This window comes from Oreochromis niloticus, linkage group LG13 (assembly GCF_001858045.2).
Source record: "Oreochromis niloticus isolate F11D_XX linkage group LG13, O_niloticus_UMD_NMBU, whole genome shotgun sequence".
Lineage (NCBI taxonomy): Eukaryota > Metazoa > Chordata > Actinopteri > Cichliformes > Cichlidae > Oreochromis > Oreochromis niloticus.
Window position 1 is genome coordinate 33,290,913 of NC_031978.2, and position 25,466 is coordinate 33,316,378.

The 25,466-nt window shown below is 42.2% G+C and overlaps 1 protein-coding gene and 1 long non-coding RNA gene across 4 annotated transcripts in view; both read left to right on the plus strand.

Annotated features, from left to right (window-relative positions):
• The window catches only part of ttc27 (tetratricopeptide repeat domain 27), a 728,099-nt gene that overhangs the window by 564,078 nt on the left and 138,555 nt on the right, over window positions 1-25,466 (plus strand). The gene's annotated exons all lie outside the window — the stretch shown is intronic.
• LOC109204870 (uncharacterized) lies at window positions 192-23,962 on the plus strand. Its single transcript, XR_002064404.2, has 3 exons — window positions 192-500; window positions 23,544-23,647; window positions 23,873-23,962. It is a non-coding gene; the product is annotated as an uncharacterized LOC109204870 (long non-coding RNA).

The window sequence follows — 25,466 nt, forward strand, 5'->3', positions numbered from 1 at the left end:
AGTACCGCCCTTATCGCTATGGAACACAAGTGGTATTTTTGAGAATCCCTGTTATTTGTAAATGATTCTAAAATAATACAAGCATTAATATAAAAATCAGCCTTACTTCATGATCTGATACGTACTTGTATAATGAAGCCGTATTAAACCTTAAAAACTACTGAGTTTAGTAACACGTCAATCAAAACTGTGCAATCAGGTTCGGTTGAGAGTGTAGAGCTTTTCCACGTCAGTGTGTTTACTAAGAGCAGAGTGACAGCTGGAAGGTGTACACTTTACTGACCTGTCGAGCATTTTTAAGTGAATGAAGAGGCGGTGTTTGGGAATATTTCGGTATCGCACAGTGGAATGTCCGACGTTTTTGCTTTGTTTCATTGTGGCGCCTGAACTGAACTCTGGTCTTTTTCATTCACTCTTGGCCGGCTAGCCTACTAGCTTACCGAGCAAGGCTAGCATTAGCTATAGAAGGACTTCATCTGTGATACAACCGCCGTAGACAGGTAATATATTCATTTCAAATGGACAACAGAAGCGTTTTATGTGTTACTCAGAGGAAGTTTATCCTAAGCAAATCAGGGAAGTACATAGTGGCTTGGATGATGAAAACACAGCTACCAGTAGCTAAATAAGGTGCTAGCTAGTTAAGCTAAATAGGTAGCTTGCAGGTAATTGGTCCCGTAAATTGCTCATTAACATTTGAGTTCGTCAGAACGTCGATTAAACTTAAGTCTGACGCCATGTTTTTGTTTTGGTCAAATGATAAATGCGTTTCAATTAAGAGAGAGACTGTTGGGGTTGTCTTTAAGGAGATGCTGTCTAATCTAATTAGCCACATAGCATATTAGATTATCAGAAGCTTGCATGGCTGAGTTAGTTTTTTTTGTTTTGTTTCTTTTTACACTGATTGGTAAAATTGTCTGCATTCTGACACAGAGCTTGAATCACCGGAAGTTACTTGTAATCCAAACACAGGCTAAAAACACCACTTTCCCCCAAAACAAGCATAAACTGTTCCATAAACACTGTTACTTTTTACTCAGCTCGTTTATGATCTGGGGTTGATATTATGTGATTTTTCTTTCTGTGTAAGGAAATATTACGATTTCATAGGGTTAGTACAAGTTAACCATAAAAATGTTTTCCTGCACATAAAAAATCCTGGCTCCCCGTCAAAGATGTTTTGCTGAAGCTAAAATACATTTCATTTTTGTTGCTTGTGTCAGGTGTTGTTGGAGATGAGACATAAATATATGAGGCCAATTGATTATGATGACTGCAATTACATTAATTTAATTTAACAATAGTAAAATGTGCTAAGCTTAATTGGTGAGTCGCTGCGGCTGCATATTTTGACCATCGTTGATGCCCGAAATCATCGTCCATAAGCACGACTCTAGTGACATCACCAGCCACTGAGATGAACATTACAAGGAGCAGATAGGACAAGGAGTCACTAAATAAAGGCCCCTGCACACAGAGGACACCACTAAAACAAAGTTACTTAGTTGTGGAACAAGGTCCCTCTCAGTCTCATTTTAGGCCCAGACTTGCAGTCAAAAACAAAGTAAATGGTACAATACTTTGTAAATTGAAGATGTTTTGACAAGTAATTTCCTAGTCAATGAAATGGTCAAAGATTAGTCCACATCTGGGTGTTGTATGGCCCTGGACCACATCCAGCCTTGTAGTTATCCCTGACTGGCCCACGTGAGGACATTTGGGAATTTGGATTCAAATTTACATATCTACATGTGTGCACGTGAATGCACCTTCAGTGTAAATGCATTGGGACTGATGTGTATGACAGACGTGAGAGTGTTGTCAGCTCACATTTCAAAAAAAAAAAAGAAGAGAAAAAATCAAAGATTTATACAGGATGTAGAATATTTTCTACAAGCCAATGCCAAGACAGAGCGATAGGTTTTCAGGAGCTCCCCTGCGTTCCAAAACAGTGGTCCCCAATCCCCGGGCCATGGACCGGTACCGTTGTTTGGTACCGGGCCCCGACAGTTGAGTCTTGGGTGTGAAATTTATGGTTTCAGAGTTTTTATCGTTAACTGTTTCCTGGGTCTTTTCCCGTGTTGTAGTTGTGTGTCTTATTTTGAAAGTAATATTTACACGTTACCATAGCGACCAGGGGCATTAAAGGGCAGAGAGGAGGATGTTACTCTTAATGTTGTTGCCACATTTTAGGAGGACGCTGCTAATAAAGTTACACAGTTACACTGTGAATTCGCGTTTATTATTATATTTACAAAATACCACAGTTTTTGTCTCAACCGTATCATTTTATTTTGTTGTATTTATCCGTCACACCTTAAAGGCCAGCCAGTCTGGTTTATTGGTCAGCTGAACACATCAGTACTTATGACTCTATTATCTCAATGTCCATTCTGTGAATGTTCACTGTAGTGTAAGGTGGAGGATGTTTGTGCTTGTGGAAGTCAACCAGCAGCTCCTTTGTTTTTTCACCGTTGAGCTGGGGTTGGTTCCAGTGGCACCAGTCGACAGTGTCCTCAGTCAGTTCTCTGTAGTCCCTGTTTTCCTCATTGGCGATGAGGCCAACAATTGCGGAGGCATCAGAGAACTTCTGAAGGAAGCAGATACCAGAGTTGAAGAAATCTTGGGTGTATATGTTGAATATGAGCTTATTTACGATGGCCAAGTTTGGGTAACTTATGAATTGTGAGTATTGTGACTGCTGGAGATGTTGTTATTTCATATTTGTAGTATTATCAGATGTATATGTTAGAATGATTTGTTAAACAATTTAAAACTTTAATAACCTTACAATAAAAAAAAAAAGTCTCAGATTTAATCATTTTGAAACTACGTGTAAGCTTTCCATAACTTTGTATTAGAACAGGGCGATATGGCCAAAAATATTTATCACGACATATATATTTGAAAATTTGTGATAACGATATAACTGACTGTGAGACAAAATACAACTCCACAACTTTACTAGTGCAAAAAAGACCCCCATCCATTCATTTTCACTTAAAGAAGCAGCTGTTTTTTATGTGCATTAAAGCTATATATGACATATCCTGAGCATAACCATGTATAATATCCACTGAAGTTAAAAAGAGGTGCTTTGCAACATTAAACTGCAGTGTGCCAAATAAAAAAGTCAAATACGTATTTTTCGGACCTAAGGTGCACGGGATTATAAGACACATTAAGCGAAACAAAGCAGTCAGATAAATCAAACTTTATTCAACTCATTCTTCTTGGTTCCTCCACTTCTGTACCACTGATTCATTAATGCTGTATAGGGCTTTGGAGCGTGATGTCACGGGGGTGGGCGTGGAAAGGATTTTGGCCTGATGCGCCATTTTCCGGGTCCAAACAAAGCGCAAGCGAAAAAGGAGCGAACGCACACACAACAGCCATGGTTCGTATTTGCTGTGTGGTCGGCTGCAATGTTCGATCGCACGACCGGCAAGAGAATAAGCTTGAAAATGGTTTATCTTTTCATTCTTTCCCAACCTGGAAGCAACATGAGGCAGCTCATGTATCGGATGTTACCAAACAAAGGCGTCTAGCCTGGATAGCAGCTGTGAGACGAGCTGATATCCAGCTCTCTTCCATCTCCATATATCTGTTGGTGCTCCAGACAGTTTCATTCCGGTAAGTTCTAAATATGTTCAAATCACTCTTTATAGCCTATTAGTTTTATTTCCAATGCGCTCTGAGGTCATAGCAAATTAGAACAAACATCCTGAGTGATTTTGCAGAACTATCTTCTATTTATAGAGTTGCTAATTATTTGGCATTATTGCAGCAAACCAGCCTATGAAATGGATGAAACACATCGTGACTGGGTTCCAGCGCTACACAAGGGACCTGCTTCAAACATACCACCATGCCAATCAGATTACTTCTTCCATGTGAGGGTGAAGAGGTGACCCTTCTGGATAAGATGGTGAAGGTTTGCTGCGTTTGGTGAACAGTGTGGTAGTAAAACCAGGGAAAAATGAAACTTGCTCCTGTTAAATATTCTTAAGTCTTGTGCTGTATAAATAGCGGTAATTTTTCAAAAGATACAGTAAATAAAGTAATGTTAGTAGTGGGTGATATCATGTAAACACTGTCATGATTTTGTGTAAACATTTTGTCATTTGTAAACTATAAATGACATGGATTCTACATTGTAACTGATGAGATGTTCTATAAAGTGGTTTTAATTAAAAAAAAAAGAGGCAAAAATTAGTTTGTTTCTTTATTCAATTTTTGAACAGTGGTACTCAGTCAGTACATATTCAGTAAATGCAAATTATTTACATGGCAGTGCACTTCAGGCATAAATCTAGACCCCTAGATAAAACATTATGGGTCATTCCCACAACCCACAGCTTTACTGTGCTCCAGCAAAGTATCCAATAGCAGTGACAACTCCTCCACAGTAGCAGGTGGGATTTTTCTTTTTTGAGGACGGCTCCTTTTACCTTTCAATACGGATGGTCTGTTTATGTTTTGATCAAGAACCTTTTTTTGGGCAGCTAAAGAGGAGAAGTCTATCTTATGGCCAACCTCTGGCTGTATCTTGGTCACATTACCCAGCAAAACCCAGTATGCAGGTTCATCTGTAACAGTCCTTGTGCCACAGATCCGCACTGTTGCTTCTACATTAAACAGAAGAGCAGCGACATGGCTGCAGGTCTTCACGACTCCGGTCATACAGGTGCAGTGGGCGGCTTCAACCTTCCTTGTGATGCTCACAGTGACCCATGGCTGCAATGCTGGTTCATTCAGTCTTTCAGAGTGCAGTACCTGAAACACACACAGACAAAGTTCATTTAAAGACAAGAACTATGAGCCAAGGCCGACATAAATGTGTTTTATCTATTTTATCATAAATGTAACAAAGTGTTTAGAAAGTTAGCACATACATGTAATTTTTCATTTTTTTAATGCATCCATCTATAGAACGCTGCATGTTATATTCTAAATCAGCCTGTTCTCTGTCAGAAACCTGCCTGCAGAAAATGAACCTAAAGGATGTAATGCAAGGATGTCATCACTTTCAAGATGGAGAAAGCATAAAGTGACAATTATGAATCACTTAATATGATAAGGAGATTCTGCAGGTCATTAATCAATGTATAAAACTAAAGATGTATTTTTAGTGGCACAGGATACAAACATGGAAGCAAGATGTATAATTAGAATTATTTATAATAAATATGAATAAATTATTGCAATTTCTTTAACCATAAAGAATAACTAAATCCTTCAGGACAATGTCACATCAATGCACTGAACTCACTATTTTATCCACCTAACAGAGCCTCCACATGTTCTCACTGTAATTTCCCCTCATGAATGAATTTATGCTGCACTAATCTGAATGTTCGGGGGAAAATCAAACGCATTTCACTCGCAGTACTCAAGCTGACTTACCTTTGTTTGAATGACGACTTGTACGCGCTGACTCCACAGACAAGGTACGAAAATATGTCAGGCTACGTCAATAGCGGTTGGTCTTCAGGGTTTCTACTCCACGGCCATATTTCATACGGGTCCACATTTCCAATGCACGCTATTTCTGCAAGTACCGCCACTTCGCCTCTGGATGCAATCGGTTTCTATATAGTCCATTCTCTTTTGAGCTGCTTTTAAGCATCTTTCTTGTAGTTGTCATTCCAACACAGTGTGTTTGTTTTGATTTGTGGACCCGGAAAATGGCGCTGCGCTCCCACAATACATTGCGGCGTGACGTCAACTCCAAAGCCCTATTCTCTCACAGCTGCTCTATTCCCATGTTGTTGCAGTATATTAATGACTAACCTCGTATTGTGGATGGATCGGTTGTTCTCCTGACTTAAGTGTGGTGCATTTTACAGCATCATGCCATGCGACTGCATTTGTCCCTAACCATCGGGAACCTTCAAATTAACTTTTATCGAGTGGAAAAGTGTTAGCGTTCATCCTCCAGCTTCACTGTTTATGCTATGCTAACATACCTGTGTCGTGTTGGGATTTAGAGATTCTTTTATTGCTGGCATATACTCTGCATTGTGATAAATGTATCTAATTAACCTGCTATGTTCTCATCTTCCCTCAACATGTATCACCTGGACACTCTCACCAGTCAAGCTTAAAACCCTCTTGGATAGAACATCAACTCTAAACAAGCACAGTTATGCATTGTTTATATAATGAACTCAACCTGTCAATAGAATGAATGTAATGACAAACATATTCAATGCAATATCAACCCTGTAAACAATATTACTCATAAAATAATACTTTACAACATGTTATTAATCCATTTATCACAAGGCAGAGTATATGCCAGCAATAAAAGAATCTCTAAATCCCAACACGACACACGTAGCACATCATTATATACCAGCTAGCCCAACTTCAGTAACCCTACAAATGTCACTGCTGTTTAGTTTTCTGTCTTCATTTATGTTGGAAGTGATAGCAGAGCTGTACGTTTGAATTTTTTTCAGAAATCTCAGTCAGAACATGCTATATCATGCTTGGGTAACTAGTGAAACTAACGAGCTAACTTCCGTTAACTTAGGACCCAGATTACTCCCAGATTTACGAGCACCTTAGTCTGACAAATACGGTAATAACGACGACCCGCTTGCATGTTTTACAAAAAAAACGTGCTTTGTTGTGTATCTGACGGACAAACACCAAACCAGTTCCACATCACTGAAGTTACACCATTTTTACAAACCAATTCTGGTTCATCCATTTCACTCAACAATCCGCTTTCCCCCTTCTCATTCTCCGTTGCCGCTGTGCTTTTTCGGCCATGTGCATATGAAAACAAAGGCACTGCGCACACGCGTTTTACCCATATTCTATCGCGATATTTCATTTTCTTATCGTTGCCTAACATTGTACCGGTATTACCGTGAACGGTATAATATGGCCCAGCCCTACTTTGTATTGTAAGTTTTTAGGGTGTTTTGTTTCCCTGCTCAGGCATTACTGCTTGACTATGATAGATTTGGGTGATGAAGTTGGAGATGCAATGACCTTGAACCTGCAGGACACCATATTAACTGACCACAGTCAATGCAGCATCTTTGATGGAGGGCTCATCTCTCCTGGTGTCCTGCAAGGACACAGTCATATTCATTTACTAGTGCATTTTATTTTAACATTTTTACAGAGCAAACCTCAAGATAGACAACCAAGCTATATTATTACACTGTTGCCAAAAATACTGTGAATGTAATATAAACCAACAAGTATGTCATCCATCCATCTGCATTCTGCTGCTTGTATCTGTGATCTTGTATCTGGTAAATGGAGAGCTTTGGTTTTACACTGAGCTCTTTCTTCGATTATTATGGCTCAATTGTAAACATCAAGAGTAAATTGCCACGGCAATTTTTAAGCTGTCTGCATGTAATTCACTGAGGTTTTTTTTTTTTTCTTCCATCCTGTGTGAACACATCACTGGTCTCCTTTCTCAGCTCTAAAATTTTCTACTTTGCACACTGCCCTGAGCAGGCCTAACCTGGCAGTGGTTTGGATTTCACAAGGGTTCTCAAACAAAATGTGGTAATTTGCAAAACATGCCGTAAAACCGTTGCTGCAAAAGGTAGCAGTACCACTAAGGTCAGGCGATTGGATGAATATATCGACTGTCGATGAAAGGGTGAGGCTGTCGTCGATCGTTTTTACAAGGGCCATTTATTTATTTATGCGTCCATGAGTAAGTTTGCTAATAATGTTGGTTGAAGCTAACAGAAGCAGTCAACAGAAATAAATAATAGCTCTGCTTTAACAGCACCGTCCTTTAGCTGCGAGCAAATGCACCCTCCTCAGAGTGCGCTCAGATGCAGCAGCTTTGCATTTACTCAAACTCATAAAGAAAGAAAGAACAGCAGCAGCCTGTGTTCAGAAAAAGCAAAAACATTTATTTAAATAAAAACCACAATGACGGGAGGGAAACAAAGAGAAACCGGCTTCTTTCCCCACTCTGTGTTTACAGGCCGTTCCAGTGTTTGACTGTCTGACACACTCGACCAAACAAAAAATAAGTTAAAAACCAAAATGTCAGATGTCAAATCTCAGAGGTAAAATTAAGTCTTTTGTGTGATTTGGCTCAATAAATAAATAACTAAATAAATGAATGAATACTCCAAAAAGTAGCTATATTAATATTGAAACAAACAAGAAAAGGCGGTAAAATATTCCCTCCAAACAAATCTTTTAAATTCTTTGACAGGGAAACAAGCATGTTTACTTTATCAGGTTTTAGCAGTGTGCGCAGATGGTTAACAATATTACCAGTGGTGTTGAAGACCCGTTCTGAAGAACTTCTCCACTTGGGACAGCAACTCGTCCCTGACCCAGACTGCGCAGTCCACCCTTCTCTAGCTGAGGACCATAGTCACAGATTTGAAGGTGCTGATTCCCATTCCCACCCCTTCATACTTGGCTGTGAACTGCTCCAGTCTGAGCTGGAGGCCATCACCTAATGAAGCGAAGAAAACCACATGATCTTCAAAAAGCAGAGAGGAAATTCTAAGGCCACCAATGTTGGAGCTTGCCGCCACTTGGCTACACCTAGAAATTCTGTCCATAAAAATAAGGAACAGAATCTGTGACAAAGGGCAGCCCTGGTATAATCTACACCAACCGGAAACGAGACACCAGACGCCCCATACTCCTGAAGCATCCTTCCATAGGACAGTCCAAGGGATGCAGTCGTCTTGCCTTCTCTGGGTCCATAAAACACACAGACTGGTTAGGCATACTCTTACAACCCTCAAATATCCTTGAGAGGATAAAGATCTGGTCCAGCATTGCGTGACCAGGTCAAAACCCCCATTGTTTCTCTGTATCTGAAGTTCCACAAACACATGAATGCTCCCTTCCAGTACCCTGGCATAGACCTTCCCAGGGAGGCTGACGACTCTGATTGCGTATAGCTGGACCACACCTTCCTCTATCCCTTCTTGAAGATAGAAACCACCACTCCAGTCTGTCAGTCCAGAGGCACTGCCCCAGACCTGCCTGCGATGTGCAGAGATACGCCAACCAAGACAGCCCTACAACATCCAGAGTCTTTAGGAACCCAGGACAAACCTTGTCTATCCCAAGGGCCTGGCCACCATGAAGCTGTTCATCTACCTCAGTGACCTCACCCCTAGTGATGGGTACGTCATCATCCTTGTCCCCAGACTCTCCTTCCTATAAAGGCCTGCCAGTAGGAATAAGGAGGTTCTCAAAGTATTCTTTCCATCAATAGCGACTATGTCCTCAGGTGAGGTCAGCAGCACCTCATCCCCACTATACATTGTAGTAGGGCTGGGCCATATTATACCGTTCACGGTAATACCGGTACCATGCTAGGCAACGATAAGAAAATGAAATATCGCTATAGAATATGGGTAAAACGCGCATGTGCAGTGCCGAAAAAGCACGGTGGTAACGGAGAATGAGAATGGGAAAAGCAGATTGTTGAGTGAAACAGATGAACCAGAATTGGTTTGTTAAAGTGGTGCAACTTAACTGGTTTGGTGTTTGTCCGTCAGATACACAACAAAGCACATTTTTTTTGTAGAACATGCAAGCGGGCCGTCGTTATTGCCGTATTTGTCAGACTAAGGTGCTCGTAAATCTGGGAGTAATCTGGGTCCTAAACTCCGTCCTTTAAGGTCCCGAAGTCAAACGAACATCACTGAGAGTTAAAAACTGTCTAAATTCTTTCATCTTTAATAAAACGATCAGCATTGCTGCTTTACCAGGTGTAACTATGATGTTTAACATCCAGGCATCCATGAAAACAGAATTCATTACATTTAACAGAGTTAGAAGTTAGCAGGAAGTTAGCGGAAGTTAGCTCGCTAGTTTCGCTAGTTACCTAAACATGATAGATCATGTTCTGACTGAGAAATTTCTGAAAAAATTCAAACGTACAGCTCTGCTATCACTTCCAACATAAATGAAGACCGGAAACTAAACAGCAGTGATGTTTGTAGGGCGTGAGTGGTTTTGGAGCGTTTTGTACTGCTAGTTTTCTGCTGTCTAACAGTGTCTTCCCTTCCCCAGTGAGTGTGTGCCCGAGGTATGTGACCTTTTGGCTCCACAGTTGTAGTTTGTGCTGTGAGACTTTATGGCCCTGCTCAGCTAGATGGTGTAGCACTGTCATTGTGTTTGCTTTACAGTCTGCTAGTGTGTTCCCTGTGATGAGTATATCATCTACATACAGGAGGAACTGTCCCGGGGCGGGGAGTGTGCACAGTGACATGGACCTCTTTAGAGCCTCTGCGTACAGAGTGGGGCTGTTCTGGAAGCCCTGAGGTAACCTCGTATATGTGTACTTTTGACCCTCAAAAGTGAACCCGAACAGATGCTGCGAGTCAGGGTGTAGTGGTACAGAAAAGAATGCATTAGACAGATCTATAACTGAAAACCACTGTTCCTTGGGGGTCACTTGATTCAGAATTGTATGTGGATTTGCTACCACAGGTGGGATTTGTGCTGTTACTTCATTTATTGCCCTGAGGTCATGTACTAGACGGTATTTTCCCGTATTTGCTTTTTTTACTGGGAAAATAGGCGTGTTACAGGTTACTTCAGTTGTTTTTATTAAGATGCCTGCCTTTTCCATGTCTGCAATTACTGGTTTTATTCCTGCTTTGGCCTCTGTTGTGAGGGGATACTGTGGTTTTACTGGCCTGTAAGTTGTGGTGGTTTTTACTACGACAGGATCTGCTCCTTTAATTAGTCCTACGTCTGTTGGTCCTGTAGACCACAGCTTAGCAGGTAGTTCCTCTAGTTCTGGATGAGAACTAGAGGAAAAGAGTGTGTATCAGCCCTCACTAACTTCATACATGTGTGCATCTGCGCAGTCAGTCATATGGGTTGCTGGCTGTGTCGTGCGTACCCACCCTAATGTGTACCTCATACATCCTGTTCTACGGCCCTGAAGCCACCCTTCATGTGTTTCTTCAGTTTTCTCATATCTGTCCCTTTCCACCTGAGTGAGGATGTGGCCTAAGTCTTTCCAGTCTGTGTTGTCATTGTGTGCTACTGACACATGTGGTTTTGGCATCCTGTTTAGCTCTTGTACCTTTCCTGGCTGTATTACAGAGCACACTGCGTTACCGCTTTGGGTAACATAGAGGTGTTGCAGTGTGAGTTTCTGTGGTCCTAGTTTGTGCACTTGTTGGTCATATATGGGGTCATGACCTGGGCTTTGTTTGAACCTTAAGGTGTTGTGGTACTCAGCAAAGTCTAGCTTTCTTGAATGGGTTGGCAAGTAGCGATTTGCTATACGCTGCAAGGGTTCTAATGGAGGCAGGTCTAGTGTCCAATAATAGTAGGGTTCTCCCTGTCCCTTACACACATTGAACTGACGGGCCTCAGGACTTTGCTCTTCATGTAACATTAGTTTAGCGTACATGCCTTCTAGCCCTGGCACTACACCAATCCTTAGTTTCTCTAAAGCATCTCTCCCCAGAAGGTTGACTGGGCAGGATGGGTCATATATACATTGGTTTTTACAACTTCTGCCGCTTTCATGGTGTACTAGTAACAGTTCTTCTGTTAGTGATTTAACACTGGTGTGGCCTGACGCAGATTTAACTATCAGGGTGTCACTTGAGTATTTTAGTTTTTTGGGCTTTTGATTTAGCACGGTTTTACATGCTCCAGTGTCACATAACATGGTTAGAGGTTGGCCACTGACATGGATTGTTACTGTAGGTTTGTGTTCAGAACCTAGGAGCAACTGTTCTATGTTGAAAATTTCTGTTTCTTCTTTTACTTCCTGTTCTAGTCACTTACTCTGACCCTCTCCTGAGTCATCCTCCTTTTTGTACCTACAGTCCCTTGCAAAATGACCTTCTTTTCCACAAATATAACAGCGATTGTCTCTCTCACCCCTTCGTCCCTTGTCTCCCTTATAACCTTTATAACTTGTCTTTCCCTTTCCCCTCTGCTGTCCTTGTCTCTGTCCTCTGTATCCACCAGCAAATGCTATGAATCCTGTCTCGGGATCCACAGTGAAAACACCTCCTTTCTCTTTCTTTTTTACCACTCGGGTTGCATGTTCTGCATACTGCAGAGCGTCTGCTAGGTTACCAGTGTTCATTGTTACCCAGTGTTTTTCAACGTGGGCTCTAACTGGGGGAAGGAGACCGTTTAAGAATGCGTTCTTTAGTTGCTGTTGGTATGGTCTCTCTGGGGCTTCTTCATAATCTAGGCCTGAATGCTGTCTAAAAACCGGGCGCAGCCGGTCCAGAAAATCAGAAGCTGTTTCGGCTTCTTTTTGCTTTACCTCCCCTATTTTGCCATAGTCAGCCCTCGGGGCCAACCGTACTCTAATTCTCTCATATAAATTTGTTAGGTCATTGATTAGGTCGGTGCTTCCTGGTGCATGTGCTACACCCCCGGCGTTTGAGCCGGTATAATCCCCTCTAACTGTTCCCATCCTTAAACCTAATAAATCTTGCAGTACTTGAAGCATTTCATGACCGTTTAAATACCATTGCCTCCTGATCAGTTCTACAGCATCCCTCCATGGTGTAAAACCTTCATTCAGTGGAGGAACGTCTTTCAGGACATTTTGTCTGTCCGTCTGTGACCACGGACGAAAAACATGTATGTGTGGGCGGTCATCTTGCTCCTCCTGTCCTTCTGGCCCTATTATTAGGCCAAATCTAGGGTTAGCCACTGCTACCAATGGGTAGATACCAGTGGCTGGTGGATCGACTGTGTCTCCTATTTCTTCTTGTGGGCTATCTTTGAGTGAAAGTTTGTTTAGCATTATTTGTGCTTTCACATAAGGATGTTGTGTATGTGACCTAGTTCTTCCTGATATGGGTGAGTGTTTAATGGGTGGTGCTGCAGCTGTGGCTGCAGATGTGGGAGATGCTGCGGCTGTGGCTGCAGATGTGGGAGACGCTGCAGCTGTGGCTGCAGATGTGGGAGGTGGCGGCGCATATGGTGGTGGATTAATACACATATTGCGAGCACCGCACTGTGTCTCGTCTTCCGGTTTTACTAAACTGGCGGTTAAGTTCTGTTTTTCTGACTTTTTATCTTTCTTCTCTTGTCTTTTCTTTTGGTTTCCTCTCGCCTAGCTGCTTCTGCCTTCCAGGCCTTGAAATATTGCAATTCGTGCGAACGTTTCCCTTTCTTTCTTAGGTTTTTGGTTTCTGCTATTTCTTTCAAAAGAGCTTCCCTCAGTTGTGTTAATGCTGATGGGCTACATTTACCTTCCCAAGTGGGACATTTTGTTTTCTTAGGATTTCTCCATCTACTTGCACTAATTTGTCCGGCGCCTGGACATTTTTTCTCTAACCACTGCTCGTCAGCAGTGAGTTTTGAAGCTTCATTACCCATTTTAATCCTTTTAATTTTAATACTTTACAACTACACAACTGCGGCACCTTCTCTGGCACGAGAATCGAGAGAGGTAGTTGACACGGCCTGCTACTTTCAAGCTATTCTTGAAAGCGGTGTCACCTTTACGTGATGAAACACGACCTGTTTCTCTCTTTTCACCAGTACTTGGGTGGCCAACAGCAAACAAAATAGTGGAATAGTTCAGCCTCCTTATTGTGCTGTAAAATCAACTTATTCCACCAACAAAAATGAAACAACAACAACACCTTTTCAACGCGCACTACGTCTTACGGACAAGGTTTATCTAAAATAGCTTCCAGCCCCTTTTTCAGGCGAGCGTTTACTTTTAGGAATGCTACCAACCCCTCTGGGCGAGCCTAGACGTTTTACGCGAGGTGTCTGAGTGTTAATATTCACCTGGTTGCTGCCGGTTTCTCAGGTCTACCTCATCGACCCCCACCGCCGTGGACCACTTATAAGAACGCCGGCCAGAACCCGAACGTTACGTCTCTGGACTTTATATCCTCTACCTAGAGAGGAGCTGTCGACAGACTTCAGCGCGGGCTTCTCACGACGGCAGGGCTCGATGAGGCTTTCCTGTGGGGTCACACAAAAGTGCTGTGTCCCATCCGGCTCCAAGGACCAAGAAATGTCAGGAGTTTTCCTGCTATGCAACTCAGGTCAGAATAAAACGCTCAGACAGGTTAACGTGTACACGGGGAGACTCAGAGAGACTCTCCGCTGCAGCAAAAAGAAGCAGTCTTTTATCAAAAGCACATACAGGAAGAGATACAGGAAGAGATAAAATAGCTGCTGCGTGCAGGCTTCCCGTGGAGTACAGAGTGTAACTTACCCATTTAGGAGTCTGCACAAAGTGTGACTTACTGAAAGAGCAAACATAAACATAAAGAGCAAAAGATAAAGTAACAAAATAAAATAATAATAAAAATCCCAAAATCCTGAAATCTTTTGACACTGAAGTTGGGTTGGCTGGTATATAATGATGTGCTACGTGATCGCTAGCAACACAGCTGTGTTAGTATAACATAAACAGTGAAGCTGGAGGATGAACACTAACACTTTTCCACTCGATAAAAGTTAACGTGAAGGTTCCTGATGGTTAGAGACAAATGCAATCGCATGGCATGATGCTGTAAACGGACCAAACTTCAGTCAGGAGAACAACTGAGATAATCCATCCACAATACGAGGTTAGTCATTAATATACTGCAACAACATGGGAATAGAGCAGCTGTGATAGAATAAGGCATTAATGAATCAATGGTACAGAAGTGGAGGAAAAAGAAGAATGAGTTGAATAAAGTTTGACTTATTTGACTGCTTTGTTTCGCTTAATGTGCCTTATAATCCCATGCACCTTATGGTCAGTAAAATACATATTTGGCTTTTTTTATTTGGCACACTGCAGTTTAATGTTGCAAAGCACCTCTTTTTAACTTCAGTGGATATTATACATGGTTATGCTCAGGATATGTCAGCCCATTTCTACTGGAAATGCCTTCTGGTTAAACTTTCAGCAAGGAATTTGCATTTGCACTGTTAAATGTTTATATAGCTTTAATGCACATAAAAAAAGCAGCTGCTTGTTTAAGTAAAATAAATGGATGGGGTTTTTTTTTTTGCGCTAGTAAAGTTGTGGAGTTGTATTTTGTCTCGCAGAAATTATATTGTCAGTTATATCGTTATCGCAAATTTTCAAATATATATCATGATATATATTTTTGGCCATATCGCCCTGCCCTACATTGTAGGTAGGTAGGTAGGTAGGTAGGTAGAGCACTGGTTTTCCTTCCCGAATCGCCTGATGGGTTGCCTCGAGGAAGTCTGAAAGGCTTGTCCCGTGGCCTCACCAAACTCGTCCCACACCGGAGTTTCTGCTTGATCTGCCAGTACCCATCAGCTGCTTCTGAAGTTCCATAGGGTAACCAAACCTGATGACACTCCACTTCACTTGATGGCTCCCTTCTTACCACCACAACAGGAACCAACCACCTTGCTGTGGAGGCGCAAAACATCGTCCATTCTGACTCAATGCCCCAAGCCTCCCTGGTAATGCGGTCGAACTTCTGTTGGAGGTGGGCGTTAAACCCGGCCCTTTGCAAGTTGTTCCCAGTGCACCCTCAGTATATGTTTGGGTCTAATGAATATTCATATTCATATTCATTATTCAATATGAATAATGAAATAAATTAAGAAGAGGACCCTACAGAGTGCTGGTTTAGCTCACTGGGATGAGCAGGTGACCATATGCCTTCCCTGTCACTCTTCACTTTATCTGTCAGATAAAGCCAGAAAAAGGCTAAAAAAAAAGCCTGCAGAGGCTTGGTGCAACAAAGTATTCATGCCATGATTCTGCTTGCCACTGCTGAAGAGGACAGATGTTTAAAAAAAAAAAAGCTTGAGAGATTTGCCTAAGAAGAATGAGCTGTGACTTCTCAGGGAAAAAGGAGTATTAGGGCCACATTAAGAAAAAAATATTATGGATCATTTTGAGAATAAAGTCAAAGTTTTGAGAATAAAGTTGAAATGTGCAGAATACAGCTGTTTAAAGATCAACTACCACAGCTGCTGCACCCTTTACAGAATACCTTGGGTGGATTTAGTGAAAGAGCATCAGCCATCCTGTGATACAACACGTCCTCTTTTATTACACAAGGGTCCAACCACAGATAACCTTGTATCTGTCCATTACCAGCATTTCACTTCTATAAATCCACTCTTCCAAATTTGTGTGGTTTTTCCGTGTTACCTGATGCAACTTTCTCTACCGCCTTTTTAACATCCTTATGTTTATCACCACACTGTGTTTATGTGCTAAAAGAGAAATAATTTCCTTCCTTGTAATAAAAAACAATTCTGAAGTCCGATGTCACTAACTCGGACAGTTTGGGAACTGCAGCGGTTTGTCTCAAAACAACCATTTCGACTTTTTTTTCTGGAAATACAAAATGGATTTTCAACTTTAGCCTCTAAATTTCGACTCTAACACTGGCTCTAATACTCCGTTATTTTTTCTTCTTCTTTTCAATAGGGACCTAATGATTCTGTCCTCTTCTGTATGTAAGACTGTAGATCTAGTTATCTCACCCAGATGTAAGAACTAGAGACCTCTGACTTTGTGCATATGCTGTAGGGGAAATACAGACCCGTTAACAACTGTGGCTCATGAAATGAATGTCTGGTAATTCTTCCAGACTGTTGTCAGCTCCTGAGCATTGGGTTCATTCTCTTGCCAATATCTACTTAATATTATTATCCTTTTTTTCCATCAGCTATAAGCCTGTCACTGTATCCTGTATCCAGCTATTACACTTTTATCTGGGTGTTATTTTATATAGTCTGGTTTCTGTGTATTCAAAAAAAGAATGGTATGAAAAAATTGCCATGAGAATCATGACAAAAGGAACAGGGTTAATCCAACTATTCAGACCTGTACTGCTTGTCAAATAGAAATCACATGTCATTTTGGTTCTGTTTGGTTATCCATATTGGCTTTAGGCATTGTAAAGTCAGACATGGAAATTTGCTGTTTGCTTCTTGTATTCGATGCACATTTAGGGGTCATAGTTCTTAGACTTAAACTTGAAGCTTGAAGACTTAACTTTTATATACTTTTTGCAGAACTCTCACACATAAAATGGCACAGTGTACCTACTCAAATTTTTATTGGAACGTATCTTCTCTGAATAGTATGATCAATAATGTATGTTTGTTATTTTTTTTTTATATCTATGGGTTGACTTGAAAAGCATACCAGTGGGGTGCATCTGCTAAAAATCGTGTACTAGTTTAAATCCTGGTGACCAAGGGCAGTTTTCTGAAAAATCTATTGACAACAATAAGTTGGGGAAAGATATCACCTAGGATTTATAAAAAATAACATCTACTAGGAGGCTGAGGGGTAGCACTGGCGACCACCAGTATTTTTACTGGATGCCGCTGTCAATACTACCAGATTGACGGCGGCAAAAGTTCTACGGCAAAGGGGAGCCAGGGCAACAGGTCGGGGTAGATGTGATCACCCCCACCCGAGATTGGGTACCAAGCCCCAAGTGTGATGGAAGAAGGATCATTGAGTGTGAGATAAACTGACCTGAGAGAGAGGATCATGGCGAAGCTTGAAACCTGGATCCTCCGTAGCCGGTTACCACGACTACGTGAAGTATCCTCTGAAGATCTACTAGATGATGTGAATGAGCACATGGCTCAAGACATGAGCGGGGCACAGAAAGGGATGGGTAATTATACCAGAGGAGGTAAACACCAGCTACTGGTAGATCAAGCAGTCGTCCGAGACTGCAAGACCAGACTGACCAACCTGTGCACAGCCTGGATTGATTACAAGAAGGCCTATGACTCAATGCCCCACAGCTGGATACTGGAATGCCTAGAACTAAACAGGATGAACAGGACCCTTAGAGCCTTCATCAGGAACTCAATGGGGATGTGGCGGACAACACTAGAGGCCAACTTCAAGGCCATAGCACAAGTCACCATCAAGTGCGGGATCTACCAAGGAGATGCTCTGTCCCCACTGCTGTTCTGCATAGGCCTGAACTGACTGACTACGGATACAGACTACGAGATGGAGCAGTTGTGAACCACCTCCTGTACATGGATGACATCAAGCTGTATGCCAAGAGTGAACAAGACATCGATTCACTGATCCACACCACCAGGATATACAGCAATGACATTGGAATGTCGTTCGGACTGGAGAAGTGTAGTCGGATGATAACAAAGAGAGAGAAGGTAGTCAGAACTGAGGGGATCGAACTACCAGAAGGCAACACTGCAGACATAGAGGACAGCTACAAGTACCTGGGGATCCCACAGGCAAATGGGAACCAAGAAGAGGCCGCTAGGAAAGCTGCAACCACCAAGTACCTGCAGAGGGTCAGGCAAGTCCTGAGGAGTCAGCTGAACGGTAAGAACAAGATCCGGGCCATCAACACCTACGCCCTGCCCGTGATCAGGCTGGGATAATAAGCTGGCCAAAGGAGGAGATAGAAGCCACTGACATCAAGACAAGGAAGCTCCTGACCATGCATGGAGGGTTTCACTCCAAATCCAGCACCTTGAGACTGTATGCTAAGAGGAAAGGAAGGAGGCCAGATGAGACAACGCACATCCACTAATACATCAGAAACATGGCTCCAACCGACCACGTGGTCAGTGAATACCTCAGGCAGCAGAAACCGGAGGAAGAGGAGGAAGGCGAGGAACCATCATGGATGGACAGGCCCCTGCACGGTATGTACCACCGGCAGATAGCGGAGGTGGCTGACATCCAGAAATCTTACCAGTTCCTGGACAAAGCTGGACTGAAAGACAGCACAGAGGCACTAATCATGGCAGCACAGGAACAAGCTCTGAGCACAAGATCCATAGAGGCTGGGGTCTATCACACCAGGCAAGACCCCAGGTGCAGGCTGTGTAAAGATGCCCCTGAGACAATCCAGCACATAACAGCAGGGTGCAAGATGCTAGCAGGCAGGACATATATGGAACGCCATAACCAAGTGGCCAGCATAGTGTACAGGAACATATGTGCCGAGTATAACCTGGAAGTCCCGAGGTCAAAATGGGAGACGCCCCCAAGGGTGATGAAGAATGACCGAGCTAAGATCCTGTGGGACTTCCAGACACAGACCGACAAAATGGTGGTGGCTAACCAACCGGACATAGTGGTGGTAGACAAACAGAAGAAGACGGCCGTAGTGATCGATGTAGCGATACCGAATGACAGCAGCATCAGGAAGAAGGAACACAAAATCTTCGAGAAATACCAAGGGCTCAGAGAAGAGCTCGAGAAAATGTGGAGGGTGAAGGTAATGGTGGTCCCCGTGGTAATCGGAGCACTCGGTGCGGCGACTCCCAAGCTAGGCGAGTGGCTCCAGCAGATCCCAGGAACAAGGTCGGGGATCTCTGTCCAGAAGAGCGCAGTCCTGGGAACAGCTAAGATACTGCGCAGGACCCTCAAGCTCCCAGGCCTCTGGTAGAGGACCCGAGCTTGGAGGATAAACCGCCCGCAGGGGAAAGAGGGGAATTTCTATATATATATGTGTGTGTGTGTGTGTGTGTGTTATAAATTCAACACAACGTTACAAAGTTTACAGATGTAGTAACAGTAATGTTAGTAACATACTCATGACTGTATACTTTTTAAAAACTGGAATTTAACAGTAATGTTAAAATCTAAAATTCTTCTGTGATTAATTTTATTAAGGGTGAAAAAACATTGATGACTTTCACTAAGAAAGACTTAGAGACAGGCAGAGATGGTGGGCACCTGCTTGGATGTTCTTTAAGAGGTGACGATAGTTTCAGTGCAAATGAAATGCTGCAGCTGAACCAACAAGCACTAAAATGAGAAAATCCATCCTTTGAACTTTGTACTTTCCTAAACTTTATGACAGAGAAAATGATTCCAGGATGCCAGGAATACCGTTTATGTTAAAATCATGGCTGGCATCGAGAGGATATTTGGGCCGGGGTTTGGAAGTCGCTGGCTTCTGTGGGGGTGGGAGAGTGCTCTGAATGGTCACCTACTGTATTACAAAGCAACCCACTGTGATGCTAATAACAGCCTGTGCTCTCTTACCTGTCTGTAAAAGTCACAGCAGGCAATTTACTGCATTTTAACATGATGCAATCCATACTTCATTAGTAAAACTACTGTCAAGTCATCCAGTCAATATATTTTTACCAATTGTGTTTTAAAAGCGTTCATTTATTTATTCACCATTAAAATACCATATTACATTTTGATTTTGCATTGTATATAAATACATTAGCAGTTCAATAAAATAATCGTTTTATAGTAGTGTTTGTTGTTCAATAATTGACTTATATGCATATAAGTCATGTATATACTGTATATATTGTGTCTATTTCTTACTTAGTGTATTGTCTGTCTTTGTTAATATTTATACAGGGAGTGCAGAATTATTAGGCAAGTTGTATTTTTGAGGAATAATTTTATTATTGAACAACAACCATGTTCTCAATGAACCCAAAAAACTCATTAATATCAAAGCTGAATGTTTTTGGAAGTAGTTTTTAGTTTTAGCTATTTTAGGGGGATATCTGTGTGTGCTGGTGACTATTACTGTGCATAATTATTAGGCAACTTAACAAAAAACAAATATATACCCATTTCAATGATTTATTTTTACCAGTGAAACCAATATAACATCTCCACATTCACAAATATACATTTCTGACATTCAAAAACAAAACCAAAACAAATCAGCGACCAATATAGCCACCTTTCTTTGCAAGGACACTCAAAAGCCTGCCATCCATGGATTCTGTCAGTGTTTTGATCTGTTCACCATCAACATTGCGTGCAGCAGCAACCACAGCCTCCCAGACACTGTTCAGAGAGGTGTACTGTTTTCCCTCCTTGTAAATCTCACATTTGATGATGGACCACAGGTTCTCAATGGGGTTCAGATCAGGTGAACAAGGAGGCCATGTCATTAGTTTTTCTTCTTTTATACCCTTTCTTGCCAGCCACGCTGTGGAGTACTTGGACGCGTGTGATGGAGCATTGTCCTGCATGAAAATCATGTTTTTCTTGAAGGATGCAGACTTCTTCCTGTACCACTGCTTGAAGAAGGTGTCTTCCAGAAACTGGCAGTAGGACTGGGAGTTGAGCTTGACTCCATCCTCAACCCGAAAAGGCCCCACAAGCTCATCTTTGATGATACCAGCCCAAAGCAGTACTCCACCTCCACCTTGCTGGCGTCTGAGTGGGACTGGAGCTCTCTGCCCTTTACCAATCCAGCCACGGGCCCATCCATCTGGCCCATCAAGACTCACTCTCATTTCATCAGTCCATAAAACCTTAGAAAAATCAGTCTTGAGATATTTCTTGGCCCAGTCTTGACGTTTCAGCTTGTGTGTCTTGTTCAGTGGTGGTCGTCTTTCAGCCTTTCTTACCTTGGCCATGTCTCTGAGTATTGCACACCTTGTGCTTTTGGGCACTCCAGTGATGTTGCAGCTAGAGCAGGGCGATATGACCAAAAATATTTATCACGATATACATTTGAAAATTTGCGATAACGATATAACTGACGATATAATTGACACTAGACAAAATACTTTACAACTCCACAACTTTATTAGTGCAAAAAACCTCATCAATGTATTTTCACTTAAACAAGCAGCTATTTTTTATGTGCATTAAAGTTATATAAAAATTTAACAGTGCAAATGCAAATTCCTTGCTGACAGTTTAACCAAAAGGCATTTCCAGTGGAAACTGGCCGACATATCCTCAGCATAACCATGTATAATATCCACAAAACTTAAAAAGAGGTTATACACACACAATACGGTAATATTATGTTGAAGCACAGTACGTATCACTCCGCGAGGCGCCTGCCTACGATAGCCGTAATGCTCTGACAATCCATCAAGCGGTGCAGCTTCGTAGCTTACCAAAGTCGTACTGAAACATCTGACAGATTTTCGAGCGCCGTGTACCACATAAAATCGTTTCGAGGTCAGTAAACACAACCAGAATTCATACATAAGGCACACGGGATTATAAGGGGCACTGTCGATTTTCAGAAAAATCAAAGGATTGATTTTAAGTATGCCGTATTTTCCAAACAACATGGTAATAACGACGGCCCGCTAGCATGCGCTACCAAAAACAGTGCTTTGTTGTGTATCTGACGGACGAAAGCTAAACCAGTTCCACACCACTGAAGTTGCAGCATTTTTACAAACCAGTTCTGGTTCATCCGTTTCATTTAACGATCCACTTTCGCTCTTCTCATTCTGCGTCGCTGCCATGTGCATATGTAAACAAAGGCACTGCGCATGCGGGTTTTACCCATATTCTATCGCGATATTTCATTTTCCTATCGTTGCCCAAAATTACACCGGTATTACCGTGAACGGTATGATATAGCCCAGCCCTAGTTGCAGCTCTGAAATATGGCCAAACTGGTGGCAAGTGGCATCTTGGCAGCTGCACGCTTGACTTTTCTCAGTTCATGGGCAGTTATTTTGCGCCTTGGTTTTTCCACACGCTTCTTGCGACCCTGTTGACTATTTTGAATGAAACGCTTGATTGTTCGATGATTACGCTTCAGAAGCTTTGCAATTTTAAGACTGCTGCATCCCTCTGCAAGATATCTCACTATTTTTGACTTTTCTGAGCCTGTCAAGTCCTTCTTTTGACCCATTTTGCCAAAGGAAAGGAAGTTGCCTAATAATTATGTACACCTGATATAGGGTGTTGATGATTAGACCACACCCCTTCTCATTACAGAGATGCACATCACCTAATATGCTTAATTGGTAGTAGGCTTTCGAGCCTATACAGCTTGGAGTAAGACAACATGCATGAAGGGGATGATGTGGACAAAATACTCATTTGCCTAATAATTCTGCACTCCCTGTACTGGAGCACTGTAACCAAAATAATTTCCCCTAGGGATCAATAAAGTATTCTGATTCTGATTTCATGTTCAGAAACACAAGTCGACAATAATCAGAGATCACAAACTGTACTTTCTGTCCGGCTGCTTCGCTGTGCACAGCCTGTATTTTATTTGCTGCAAACACATATCCAGTTATGATTCTGTCATAATTATAAAAACCCTGAACAAGTATAAACATACTGTGTAGCCTGTAAATGACTGCAGCTCCACACTCCTCCCCCTGGTGGATACATTAGACATTACCACTGGTTTTCCTAAATGCTGTTTAGCTGCGTTACTACTTGAGGTTGCATCATCTACGTCACAGGTGGGGGCTATCATTACGGTCACCCATCAGTCGGCAGTCAGTCAGGATTCCTTCATGGTCCTGTCAGGGAGAAGGCAGCCATTTTCAGTAGCTGTACCTGCCCATGGTCCTTCCTTTAGCTCCAGTCCCTCCTGCCTCCTCAGCAGAAAAACAGCCCAAAGCATAATGTTCCAAATTCAGCAGGTATCCAATCATTATTTTCCCCAGTGTACTTTGAGTTTTACACTGGATGCCCTTCTTCTACCTACAATTGAGCAAGCAACCTTTCACTTGCCAAGTGAACGTAAATCAGTGTAGCATGGAGCCACAGATGAAGAGCTGTACTATAAACGCCTGTAGAAATGGCCTTTCAGTGACTTCAGGTTATTTAGCCTGGCTCTAGAAGTGACCATATGCTATTATGTGTTTTCTGTCAGGAAGCAGCATGGTGGATAAGAACATCTACATTGTCCAGGGTGAAATTAGCACTGTTGTTGGAGCCATAAAGAGGAACTCCAGATGGAATACCCACACTCCACTAGTAAGTTCAACACAAGTGTGTTTTGTGTTATTTTACACAGTTACAGTTAGATTTACTAACAATATGAAAAAGTGACCAGCGTGGACGTGATGAGTTCCAGCTGGCTGTATGTCTGTCTATAGTCAGTCTGCTTGGTGCTTGTTCAGGGCCAAACGGTAAACCCATAATAATGATAATACTGTGTGTAAGTGTTTTCTTACCAATCAGATTCTGTTCTTTAACCAGGACGAAGAACAAGACCCATTACTCAACAGCTTTGGCAATCTCAAGGACATACTGAACACCATAAAAGGTACGTGGCCTTATTCAGGCTGTGTGCTAATATGAATTCCAATTTAAACACTGAAAGATTTGATTTTTGAGTCACAGCTTCACTGGAGAACCTTCAATCTGTAAAAAGTGTTATGAATTTGTATTATTGAAGCAGATACCGATACAAGTCTGCTACTATTCATCAAGATTTGCTTTGTTGTTTATCTTGGTTTTCAGGACTTCCACGTACTTACAAGTTTATTTATCAAATGACCTGAAGTTGAAATTAAAGGACAGGTCCACTGTTCTTCTGTAAATCACAGTCAGCATAGATGTGTTATCATGGCCTATATCTGGATTTAGCTCAGGAGGCAGAGCAAGTTAGTGGTTTGATCCCAGGCTGGATGCTAAAGTATCCTTGGGTAGGATACCGTACATTCTCACTCTCCTCTGATGCGTCCAGTGGAGAGTGAGAGTGTATAAATGTTAGAAAGCACCTGGGCGTAGTGTTGTTGAATGAGGCATGTTGTATAAAGTGATGATGAGATTTTTGACCTTGACCACAATTTTTCAATTAATGCCAAATGTACCATGTATACATGTGTATAAATAGAGCTCCTGTGGACAGTCTATGTGACTCATGTTTTCATGCTTCATGTGGAAAATGTCAGAGATCGCAGTAGGTCACCTATGAAATTGACTGGCTCTAAATGGGATCTTTTTATCTAACATTACTCTTAGCCAATACACAGATCAGGTCAGGCAGACATTTGTTGCTCTTGTTGATAGCACATCTGGGTCAGGCTAAAATGAGAGTTACAGTAGTGCTGCTACAAAGTATAAGTAGCAAAAATAAGTAAATGTGCAGGGAGGGGTTGGGCGGTTTTATGAAATGATGGTTTCCAGTTTAACTACCTGAAGCTGCTGGCCACCAAAGGTGCAGAGGGTATAGCGCACATACCCCAGGGCACACCCACACTTATGTTTCCAGTAGATTCAGGTTGTGCCATTGGAACACTTTGCAGTGCAGTTACAGCATGTTGTAGTAACATTGTTACTGAGTGGGACCAGTTATTCACGAGTCCTTGTGTCTGTAAGTACAATGGTGGTGCTGAAGCCCCGCCTCTCCGTCAGCTGGCCTGCTCTTTCTGAGAGGTCCAAGCTGGCTCCGTCCCGCATGTTGTCATGCCTTTGGAGTGAGAATCCTGGCAGCTCCCATGGCCCTGCAGCTCTGGGCAGTGGGAAAGATGAAACACACACAGCACTAAGCCCCCACCGCTGCTGCTGCCTTCCTCCAGGGAATGCCTCTGCCACTGTGAGATGGACAGGCACTGCTGGCTGAGGAGGAATCCACAACACAGGCTAACCCTCCTCTTTTCTTTTTCTCCTTCCATAAGCTTTTCCCTTCAGCCGTCAAATCACAACCTCACTGCCTGCATGATAGTTCTGTGTTTGACCAGAATGAAGTTGAATGTAATGCTGGATTATTCTTTTTTCTTTTTTAGACATTTGCATTAAGTAATGACTTGATGTCAAGAATGTTTGAAGGCCTTGTTCCGTCCTTAAG